Source organism: Gorilla gorilla, chromosome 4 (assembly GCF_029281585.2).
Source record: "Gorilla gorilla gorilla isolate KB3781 chromosome 4, NHGRI_mGorGor1-v2.1_pri, whole genome shotgun sequence".
NCBI classification, from domain to species: Eukaryota; Metazoa; Chordata; class Mammalia; order Primates; family Hominidae; genus Gorilla; species Gorilla gorilla.
This window is the reverse complement of record NC_073228.2, coordinates 61,374,014-61,386,226: the sequence shown is the minus strand read 5'-3', so window position 1 is coordinate 61,386,226 and position 12,213 is coordinate 61,374,014. Positions and strand designations below refer to the sequence as shown.

Sequence of the window (12,213 nt, the reverse complement as noted above, 5' to 3'; positions counted from 1 at the left end):
ACGGGGGAAGGTGGGAGCCAGACAAACATCCCCTTCCAATTTCCTTCCGTCTGTGCTCAGCTCCTACAAAGTATCACAGCCCACCCCCCTCACCCCCTGCCAAAGCCTTTCCTTCACAGAAGGTGTCTTTAAATCCAAGCCAGGCTCTTATCCGGTGAGATCTTTGAAGGCTGGAAGGAGCTGCAATGAGTCTGAATCACTCCCAACCACAATGGCCTTAGAACGACAGACGGTTTCTGTTTCCAGGGCGTGTTCTAAATTGGATTCTTGTGGTGGCTCAATTTGCTTCCACAAGGCCCCTGCCAACCAGGAGCTGAGATGAGCAGTTTGCATAGATCAAATTATTGAACTTCAAAACACCCATGAAAAATTGTGAAAACAAAACAACAGCAGAAGTACAAAGTACGAAGAGATGTGGTTTCCCAGGAGCACGTGTGAAAAATGACTTTGCAGTCCAGATGCCTGCAGGCCCAGCATGAGTCAGCTGAAGGATGTGGAGGCCAAAAACCCTCAGACGAGTCTGGACCAAGCGGAGCTTCCAGAAAAAGAAAGGTGACGGCCAACTCCACTCCACACTGGCCGGACCACCCTGGAGGAGGGCTGGCTCCCTCTAGATGCCATCATGTGACAGGAAAGGGTGTGTTCTGAGTGGAGTTACCAAGATTGGGAGGGGTTGGGAGAGGACTCAAAAGTTGGACAAGAGGAGAGGAGATGTGTGCCCTGCGGAAGAAAGTGGTTAGTGTCAGGGTGGTCTTCTGCCTGCAGCTTCTGCTTGTTAGTCCTTCCCCTCCTGTCATCCTGGAGAAGGCCTATTCATCCCTTAGGCCTCAGCGCCTGCCACCTCTTCTGAGAAGCCTTCCCTCACCTCTGTAAGCAGAACAAGCCACACCTGCATTTGGACCTCCTTCTCCTGCACTGGGAGTCAGGTCACTTCATTACAGCACACCTCCTGTGGAAGAATGTTTTGAGTGTATGGCTAGGCAGGGACCTCGTCCTACTTATCTTTGCATGCCTACTGCCTGGCACAGTGATCACTCTTCAAATGTCTGATGAATTAAATTGTTGGCATGAAAACTGGCACCAAACATTTTGACCATGAGGAAGAGAGATTGTATTTTTTCTAGGTGGCCCAAAAAGACGGAACTGGAAGAGAGGGTGGTGATTACAAGAAAGTGGATTTCAGCTCAAAATCAGGAAGTACTTTATAATAGTAATGACAGCAATTTTATTGTGTGTTTTAGTCACCTATTGCTGCATAATAAATTGCTCCAAAATTTGAGGCCTAAAACAACAATAAGTGTTTATGATTTCACACACTGTATATGGGTTAGGAATTCAGGAGCAGCTTAGAAGAGTGGTTCTAGCTTAGGATCTGTCATGAGTTTGTAGTCAAGATACTAACTGGGGCTGTAGTCATCTGAAGGCTTAATTGGGGCTGGAGGATTGGCTGCAAGATGGCTGGATTGGCTGGGCATGGTGGCTCATCCCTGTAATCCCAGCAATTTGGGACACTGAGGTGGGAGGATCACTTGAGCCCAGGAGTTTGAGACCAGCCTGGACATCATAGGGAGACTCTGTCTCTACAAAAAAACACAAAAATCAGCTGGGTGTGGTGGCACATCCTGTAGTCCCAGCTACTCAGGAGGCTGAGGTGGGAGGATCACTTGAGCGAGATTGTGACATAAGATTGCCATGGTAAAATGGAGCAGATCTGGACCCGAGCCAAATAAATGTGGCATAAATAAAGGTGTCATAAAGACAGGGCGGGGCACACGCTTATAAGGGACATGAGCATCTCAGGGCTGCCAGAATGGCTCCCAATCAGTGCACGGCACTAGCATGTGTCATGTCCTGGCTGCATTTCTGGGGCCCATGGCCCCTCCTTATGTGGCAGCTATTGTGTCTCCTAGTGGCAATTATTGTGTCTACTAGTCAAGGAGGCTCCACCTCTGGTGTTGGTCAAGGACCCGCTCCAGCTGACCTCTAACCCCTGGGGTCACCTGAGCCCTGGTCTTCCTGCTCCTCCCATCTCCCATGGGAATCTCCTCATGCACCTGCTCCCCCAGCAGCCCCAGGGGACTTTGATTACCTGGGGCCCTCTGCTTCCTCACAGGTGTCAGCCCTGCCCCAGGAATCAAATGAAAATTTGGTTCCATTCCTGGATACGGATTCAGCTGGAGAGCTGCCCCTGGGGCCAGAGCAGTTCTTGGCTGCACATCAGGATTTAAATGACAAGCGGACTCCACAAGAAAGGCTCCCAAAGGTGGCTCCGCTTCTGGACCGGGATCAGAACCAGGCCCTAGTTCAGCTTCCTCGCCTCAAGTGGGTTCAAACTGCGATCTAGATCGGGCTGCAGGTCGTCAGGCAGATGAAATACTTGTTCCACTAGACAGTAAGGTTTCAAGACCAACCAAATTTGTTGTTTCGCCCAAGAACCTGAAGAAAGATCTAGCTGAACGTTGGAGCCTTGCTGAGATTGTTGGGATTCCACACCAATTATCCAAACCTCAGCGTCAGAAACAGACTTTGCCGGATGATTATTTGAGTATGGACACACTGTATCCCGGCAGCCTGCCTCCAGAACTCCAGGTGAATGCAGATGAGCCTCCAGGGCCTCCTGAGCAATTTGGACTTTCTCAATTCCATCTAGAGCCCGAAACTCAAAATCCAGAGACCCTTGAAGACATCCAGTCCTCTTCACTCCAGGAAGAAGCCCCAGCGCAGCTTCCACTGCTCCCTCAGGAGGTAGAACCTTCAACCCAGAAGGAGGCCCCAGCTCTGCCTCCAGAGTCCTCTATGGAGAGTCTAGCTCAGACTGCACTGAATCATGAAGTGACAGTTCAACCTCCAGGTTGCTCATTATAACTTGCCCAACGTTACAGTCAAACCTGCAGATGTGGAAGTTACCATGACTTCAGAGCCCAAAAATGAGACAGAATCTTCCCAAGCCCAGCAGGAGGCCCCATTTCAGCCTCCAGAGGAGGTGGCACCTTCTGCAACCCAACAGGAGGCCCCAAATGAGCCTCCAGGTCCTCCTATGGAGCCTGAACTTTCCCCCAGTGAACAGGAGCAGCCAGCTCAGCCTTCTGAGTCTTCTGGAGAGGTTGAATCTTCTCCAGCCCAGCAGGAGACCCCAGCTCAGCCTCCAGAAGAGATGGAACCATCTGCATTCCAAGAGGAGGCCCCAACTGAGCCTCCAGGTCCTCCTATAGAGCCTGAACTTTCCCCCAGTGAGCAGGAGCAGCTAGCTCAGCCTTCTGAGTCTTCTGGGGAGGTTGAATCTTCTCCAACCCAGCAGGAGACCCCAGCTCAGCCCCCAGAACATCATGAAGTCCCAGTTTCACCTTCAGGTTACCATGAAACTCAGCATTCAGATTTTCCCAATGTCTCTGTTAAGCCTCCAGACGTGCAGCTCACTATAGCAACAGAGCCTAGTGCAGAGGTGGAAACTTCTCCAGTCCACCAGGAGGCTACAGCTCAGCTCTCAGGTCCAGGTAATGTAGAACCTCCCGCCATCCAGCACGGGTGCCCACCTCTGCCTCCAGAGTCATCAGAAGAGGCTGGACATTTACAAATTCAACAGGAAACTTCAGTTCAATCTCCAGAACCTATTAATAAAGAGAACACCGCTCCAACCCAGCAGGAGGCTGCAGCTGAGCATCCACAGACCGCTGAGGAGGGTGAGTCTTCTCTAATCCAGCAGGAGGCCCCAGCTCAGCCCTTAATGTCCCCTGAGCAGTTTCAACATTTGAAAGACCAGCAAGACATTAAAGTTCAGCAGCTAAATAGACCTGAAAATTATGAACCTCTTCCAGTCCATAAAGAGCCCACAACTCAGCCTCCAACTCAGCTCTCCTCAGACTTTGTAAGTTCAATGGATGATGAAGCAATAGGTTCACCTCCAGATGTGTCATATCTAGATCTAGATAGGGAGCTTACCAAACCTACAGCAGTCACTATGTGGGTAGAACCTTCTCCTGTCCAGCAGGACAACCCTTCTATTCCCACTGAGCAGGCTGACTTTTCTTTAACCCAGCCTGATCTCCCTTCCCCACCTCTGCATTCTCCTGAGAAGATTGAATCTCCAGTCCACCAAGAGGCCACAGCTCAGACTCCAGATCCCCCTAAGGAGGCAGAACCTTCTCCAGTCCAGCAAGAGTTCCCAGCTGAGCCACCAGAGCCCCCTAAGGAGGTTGAACCATCTGCAACCCAGCAGGAAGCCTCAGGTCATCCTCGGAAGTCCACTGAAGAGGTCAGTCCTCCACCACAGTGGGAGATACCAACTCAGCCATCAGAGCCACCTGAGAAGGTTGAACCATCTCCAGTCTACAGCAGGCCCCAACTCGGCTTTTAGAGCCACCTAAAGAGGTAGAATCCTCTCCAGTCCAGCAGGCAGTCCCTGCTCAGTCTTCAGACCCCACTATGGTGATAGAACCCTCTCTGACCCAGCAGATGGCCCCATCTTTGCCTCCAGGGTTCCCTCAGGAGGTAGAACCATCTGTAACTCAGCAGGAGGTTCCAGCTCAGATTCCAGAGCCCCCTGTGGAGAAAGAACCTTCTCTGACCCAGCAGGAGGCCACAGTTCAGGCTCCAGAGTCCCCTAGGGAGGTAGAACCTTCAAGGCAGCAAATGGTCCCAGTTCAGCTTCCAGAGCCACCTAAGGAAGTTGCAGCTCAACCTTCAGCTCATTATGAGGTGACAGTCCCAACACCAGGCCAGGATCCAGCTCAGAATTCAACATTGCCCAGTGTCACTGTTCAACCTTTGGACCTGGGACTTACCATCATTCCAGAATCAACAACAGAGGTTGAACTTTCTCCAACCATGCAGGAGACCCCAACTCAGCCTCCTAAGAAAGTTCTACAACAACTTGTACTATATCAAGAGGTAAAAATTCCAACACCAGGTCAGGATCAAGCTCAGCATCCAATGTCACCCAGCATTACAGTTCAACCTTTGGACCTGGGACTTACCATCACTCCAGAACCCACTATGGAGGTTGAACATTCTACACCCCTGAAGAGAACTATAGTTCCTCCAAAGCACCTTAAGGTGATACTTCCACATCCAGACCAGGTTCAGACTCAGCATTCACACCTGACTGAAGCCACAGTTCAAGCTTTGGATCTGGGGCTTACCATCACTCCAGAATCCACAACAGAGGTTGAATCTTCTACAGCCCTGACGACCACAGCTCCTCCTCCAGAACACCCTGAGGTGACACTTCCACCTTCAGACAAGGGTCAGGCTCAGCATTCACACCTGACTGAAGCCACAGTTCAACCTCTGGACCTGGAGCTTAGCATAACTACAGAGCCTACTACAGAGGTTAAACCGTCTCCAACCACGGAGGAAACCTCAGCTCAGCCTCCAGACCCGAGGCTTGCCATAACTCCAGAACCCACTACAGAGATTGGACGTTCCACAGCCCTGGAGAACACTAGAGCTCCTCATCCAGACCAGGTTCAGACTCTGCATCGAAGCCTGACTGAAGTCACAGGTCCACCTACAAAGTTAGAATCTTCGCAGGATTCATTGGTGCAGTCTGAAACTGCACCAGAGGAACAGAAGGCCTCCACAAGCACCAACATATGTGAGCTCTGCACCTGCGGAGATGAGACTCTGTCATGTGTTGGTCTCAGCCCAAAGCAGAGGCTCCGCCAAGTGCCTGTGCCAGGGCCCGACACCTACAATGGCATCTTCACCACCTTGTAAGAATCACCTTTCCTCAATCATCCTCTGTGTCTTGCCTGACATGGCAGCCTTTTCCTGGAGGCCTTCCTGGGCCTTCTTTATCTCCCCAAGCCGTACTGACAACTGACTTTCTGCTTTCACCTTTGCTTGTCAATTCTCCCTTCTCCTCATTCTCCTTTAATGTTAGACCCATTCTCCAGTCTTTTACTTTTTCTCCAGTCTTTTACTCTTACTCGTTTTCTTATCCATTCTTATTTACCCCATCACATCATTGCTTAACCGCTGCTCTGCTCCTATTTTCGCTTCACCCTCTTTTTTTTTTTTTTTTTGAGACAGAGTTTTGCTCTTGTTGCACAGGCAGGAGTGCAATGGCACGGTCTTGGCTCACCGCAACCTCCATCTCCCAGGTTCAAGCGATTCTCCTGCCTCAGCCTCCTCAGTTGCTGGCATTACAGGCATGCGCCACCACACCTGGCAACACACAAAAAAACATTTTTTGCATTTTTAGTAGAGACGGGGTTTCTCCATGTTGGTCAGGCTGGTCTTGATCTCCTGACCTCAGGTGATCCACCCACCTTAGCCTCCCAAAGTGCTGGGATTACAGGCGTGAGCTACCACACCTGGCCCGCTTCACCCTCTTTACAGCAGCCTGTCACTCTCCCGATCTCAGTGATGATGCTCTAAGTGGTTAAGAGTTGATTCTGGAGCCAGGCTGCCTGGGTTTGAACCCAGGTCTGTTTATTAGCTTGGTGATCCAGAGCAAGTTATTCTGCTCTGTGACTCAATTTCCTCACTTTTAAACTGGGGATTATGCTAGTTACCATTTCATAGGATTGTTGTGAAATTTAGGTGAGTGAATATATGAAACACTTCATCAGTGCCTAGCATATGTAGGAGTGTTGGCTGTTAACATGATTACTCTGTCCTTTAGTTATGTCCAGAACTCATCTTTGTCCCTGGCTTTTTATATGTAGCACTCATTTTGTGTCAAATCCAGGACCAAGTATGCTATTGTCTGCAGAACATGAAAATGATAGGAGGGAAGAAAGAGAATAGGCATAAAAAGGGAGGTGTATATAATTAATTACTAAAAGATAATGCATACCATCAGTGCTAGAATTTACCAGAATCTGTGGTCCTTGAGGTGTGGAGATCAGGGAAAGCTACATGGATAAGCTAAAATTTTACTTGGGTCTTAAAGAGTACACAATGAGGTATGGAAAGCCATTGAAAGTTTCCAAGCAAGAGAGATTAAATGATTAAAACAGGAAGATTATTTTATTTTATTTTTTTTTTTTGCTTTATGTTCAAGTATAGACATGCAAAGGATTATTTTAGAATCCATATGTAGAGTGCCCAAAAGGAAAAGCTTATTTCAGGGAGACAAAATAGAAAGGTCTAGCAAAATGTAGGAGTAAAGTGTGAAGGGGCTAAATCAGATCAGTTGTAATAAGAGTGGAAAGAAGAAGCCTAGGATGTTTCAACAGAGGGCAAAGCTTTGGTGTTACCTGGGATAGGGTTTCTTTCTACTTATTTATCGATAAAGATAAGCTTGTGCCCATTTTTCTGTTGAATTATGTACCATTTTTGTGTTGATTTGTAGGAGTTTGTTTAGACACATAAGTGCTTTTGGATAAAATACTTACATTCAAAGTAATTAACTGGCATCGTCTGTCCAAGAAAATGGGATGGATAGGAAGTTAAGCTTCCGGGAGATGCCTCATCATTTGTGCCAGTGGCCCCGCATTATTTCTTGATGAATCGTGCAAACTGGGAAGCTGATAGCTCTGGAAATGAGAAAGCAGGTGTTATTTTCTGTTTCCGAATATCCCCGACAAGGTTGCCATGATTCTTTTATTTATCCTGTTCATTCTTTTCCTGCCTATTCAAGGATATAAACTGTCTTTCTTCACAGAAATTTCCAAGGAAACTATATTTCATACATTGATGGAAATGTATGGAAAGCATACAGTTGGACCGAGAAACTGTGAGTATATTCTCTCCAAATATGACAAAAAACTAACTGCATTGTAAGATCCTTCTTGGTCCAGAATTTTGAGGTCCATACCTCTGAGAAAAGATATTTCCCCTCCATACCCCAAATCAACCTCTGTGGATTGCAATCCTATGGTTATTTTAAAATTAAATTTGGGAAGCTCTCTCTAAGAGGCAATTTACATTTATTTTTTATCATACAAATAACACATGGTTATATTCTTTTTTTCCTCTCTTTTTTTTCAGAGACAGGGTCTTACTTTGTCCCCTGGGCTGGAGTGCAGTGGCACAATCACATCTCACTGCAGCCTTCACCTCCCAGGCACAAGTGATCCTCCCACCTCAGCCTCCCAAGTAGCTGGGACCACACACAAGTGCATGCCAACACATCCACCTAATTTTGTATTTTTTGTAGAGACGGGGTCTTCCTATGCTGCTTAGGCTGGTCCTGAACTCCTGGGCTCAAGTGATCCTCCCACCTTGGCCTCCTAAAGTGCTCATATTATAGGCATGAGCCACCACCCCCAGCCCATGATTCTATTTTTAATGTATAAAAATGCAATCACAGGTATAACAAAAACCCTCCTTCTGCCCTAGTTTCTCGTCCCTGAGGTAATGCTACTCTGTGTTTAGTATACATGCTTCCAGACTTTTCCCCATTTACCTACATACATATTTACATAAAGCAAAATAGACTTGTTGTGTGGTTTTTTAAATCTTTTTTCTTTACATAAAGGGTAACATCTTGCAACTTGATTCTTTCACTTCATGGTATCACTTATATGATTCTTTCACTTCATAATTTCGTTCCTTCCTAGGACTTAGAGGGTCACCCCATTCATTTAAACTCCTGCATAATCCATAGTATGGATGCATCATAGTTTATTTAATAATTTCCCCATTGATGAATGTTTAGCTTATGCTTAGTGGGCAAGTACTCCTGTAGCATAGATATCTAGAAATGGAAGAGTTGGGGTGAAGACTATGTAGATATGAAATTTTAATTGTCCTCAAAAATGTTGTGCCAACTGACTCTATCGTCAGCAGAATGTGACAGCATTCATTTCCCCACAGCTTTTCACTGTTGGGTATTCACCAAATTTTTGTTGAAGTTATGGATGAATAAAAGGGAATCCATCCAAATTTGAATTTTTCTGATCACTCATGAATTTAATTAAATATCTTTATATGTTTATTGAACATTTGTGTTTCTTCTCTGAGTTTTCTGTCCTTTGTTCATTTTCATGTTGAATTGTTTTATCATTTTTTTCCTGATTTATAGAAGGAATTAGTTGAGACACATAAATGATTTTGGAAAAAATGCTTAAATTCAAAGTAACATTTTTCACAACAGTTTGTGTCACATCATTAGTTTGACTTATATAGACAAGACATACATGAGTTCTAAATTAAAAATCAAACACATACTAGGTGCAGTGGCTCACACCTGTAACCCCAGCACCTCGGGAGGTCGAGGCAGGCGGATTATCTGATGTCAGGAGTTTGAGACCAGCCTGGCCAATATGGCGAAACCCCATCTCTACTGAAAATACAAAAATTAGCCAGGCATGGTGGTGGGTGCCTATAATCCCATCTATTTGGGAAGCTGAGGCAGGAGAATTGCTTTATTTATTTTTTGAGATGGAATTTTGTTCTTGTTGCCCAGGCTGGAGTTCAATGGTGCAATCTTGGCTCACTGCAAGTTCCACCTCCCGGGTTCAAGGGATTCTCCTGCCTCAGCCTCCTGGGTAGCTGGAATTACAGGTGCCCGCCACCATGCCCAGCTAATTTTTCTATTTTTGGTAGAGACAGAGTTTCACCATGTTGAACAGGCTGGTCTCGAACTCATGACCTCAGGTGATTCATGTGCCTTGGCTTTCCAGAATGCTGGGATTACAGGCATGAGCCACCACACCAGGCCAGGACTACATTTTAAAAGCAAGAAAATCATTACAAAAGTCAGAGTAGTGGTTACCTATTAGGGTTAGAGAGAGGAATATGATTGGAAAGGGGCATACTGGGGCTTCTGGGATGCTAGCAATAATCTTTTGTAACAATGTTTACATGGGTATCTGCTTTATAATTATTAAACTGAATATTTGGCCAGGTGAAGTGGCTCATGTCTGCAATCCCAACACTTTGGGAGGCAGAGACAGGAGGATCACTTGAGCCAGGAGTCTGAGACCAGTGTGGGTAACAGAATGGACCCTGTCTCAGAAATTAAATTAAATTAAATTAAATTAAATTAAATTAAATTAAATTAAATATAAACAACATTTATGTTATGTGCACTTTATGCACATTGTAGTTCTCAAATTTTTTTGATGGGGGAAAAAAGTGGAATGGCTTCACTTGCAGCCCTGACATGGTCCCATGTGGGGCTTTTGTAATAAGGTTTGGGAAAAGAGAGGAGGAAATGGAGGTTCTGCTGATCTTGGTGCCACCCAGAGTTGGATTCTGAAAGGTATATTATGATCTAGAGAGGAGTCATTAAAGATACCATTTGGTGGGAAGAGTGGAGCAGTGTGCTTGTGTGTGTGTGCTTGCACGTGTGTGTGTGCTTGTGTGTGTGCTTGTGTGTGTGCATGTGTGTGTGCTTGCATGTGTGTGTGTGCTTGCATGTGTGTGTGCTTGCAAGTGTGTGTGCATGCTTGCCTGTGTGTGTGTGCTTGCCTGTGTGTGTGTTTGCATATGTGTGTGTGCGCTTGTGTGTGTGTGTGTGTGTGCTTGCATATGTGTGTGTGCTTGCCTGTGTGTGTGTGGTGGTGGTGGTGGAGAGGGATGGACAGAAAAAGGAAAATGGAAGGAAAGGTTTGAACGAAAGCAGAGCAGATCCCACCATCTTGAAATGACCATGACCCAGCTTTCCTCCACATGCAGGAGATAGTCCTGTGTAGCAAATAGTTGTAGTTTGCATTTTAACCTAGAAATAACTTTTTCGTTTTCCAGAATTCTCAGTGAAAATTATTTGACTGAATTACATAAGGATTCATTTGAAGGCCTGCTATCCCTCCAGTATTTGTAAGTTAGTTAATCATATTTTTGAGTTTTTAGTCATATTATCTTTAAAATGAATAAGAGGTTCAAATTAGATAATCTCTAAGATTTCTTCCAGCAATAAAATTCTGCAATTCTGTAAGTTTGTATAGGGTTTCAGCCCATCTCTAGCATTAGCTACATCCTATGCATTTTCAGTTTTTAAATTGTATAGACAAAATACAGACAGAAAAAATTTCACATGGTAAGAAGATCTGAGCAGTGACTGACACCCATATGAGCCTTGTTTTCTAAGGGTTTACATACCATCTTCTTCTATTCGATCTACCGCCAGTAGATCAAATCTCACCTAAGGTCTATTTTTTAATAGCCTATTAAGTTAGGAATGGTTTTTGCATTTCTAAAGGACTGTGAAAGAAAAAAGAAAGAGAAATATGCGAGAGAGATCATATGTGGCCCACAAAGCCTTAAAATATTTACTGTCTGACCTTCACAAAAAAAGATTTGAAAAAGTAGGTTTAGTAGGATGAAAGGAATTAAAGTTAACTTCAGATTGTTGCCTAAAGGAGAAGAAAATATAGACCACCTACATTCATTTGAACATCATTAATCCAGAATTTTTTGGTAATTTAATCGGAATTAAATTAACATTTAAATATTTGAAATCAGCTGAATTATAGAAATAATATTATCAAGAATATTAAGCTACCAAGAGAATAGACTAGTATTAAGGATTTCATTTCAGGAATTGTTATATTAAAACAGATGTTTAAAATGGTGGTTAAGTGGTAGAGCTAGAAATGTTTACAGTAAGAAGCATATCAGAAATGCCCCTAACTCTTCACTAATTACACAGTAACTATCTCCCCAGCCCTGTTACCAAGAAAGGGATACCTGCATAGTATTTCTGTCTGTTTAGAGACAAGAAGATACTATGTTCAATTGCTATGAAAGCTTGATTCTTATCCTCTGTCCATAGAGGTGTGTATGTCATTAATCCTAATTAGTGATGCTCTTTTGCAGACAGATTCTTTCAAATGTGAAAGGCTTAAGGAAAGTGGGTGTAAAGACCCTCAAGTGGATGCCAAAGTGCTGCAGAGGCCATGAAGTAATAAAACTACATTTGCTTTAAAATAATCATTTTCCTACTACTCACTCCCCCAGCTATTTATTTATTTATTTATTTATTTATTTATTTATTTATTTATTTATTTTTGAGATGGAGTCTCGCTCTGTCACTCAGGCTGGAGTGCTGTGGTGCGATCTCGGCTCACCACAAGCTCTGCCTCCCTGGTTCACTCCATTCTCCTGCCTCAGCCTCCCGAGTAGCTGGAACTACAGGCACACGCCGCCACGCCCAGCTAATTTATTGTATTTTTAGTAGAGACGCGGTTTCACCTTGTTAGCCAGGATGGTCTCGATATCCTGATCTTGTAATCCACCCACCTCAGCCTCCCAAAGTGCTGGGATTACAGGCATGAGCCACTGCGCCCAGCCAGCTATTCATTTGTTTTACAAATATTTTAA

At 45.0% G+C, this 12,213-nt stretch overlaps 1 pseudogene; it reads left to right on the top strand.

Moving 5' to 3' along the window:
- The first annotated feature begins 1,810 nt into the window (after positions 1–1,810).
- LOC115934548 (leucine-rich repeat-containing protein 37A-like) lies at positions 1,811–11,845 on the top strand (annotated as a pseudogene).
- Positions 11,846–12,213: the final 368 nt, after the last annotated feature.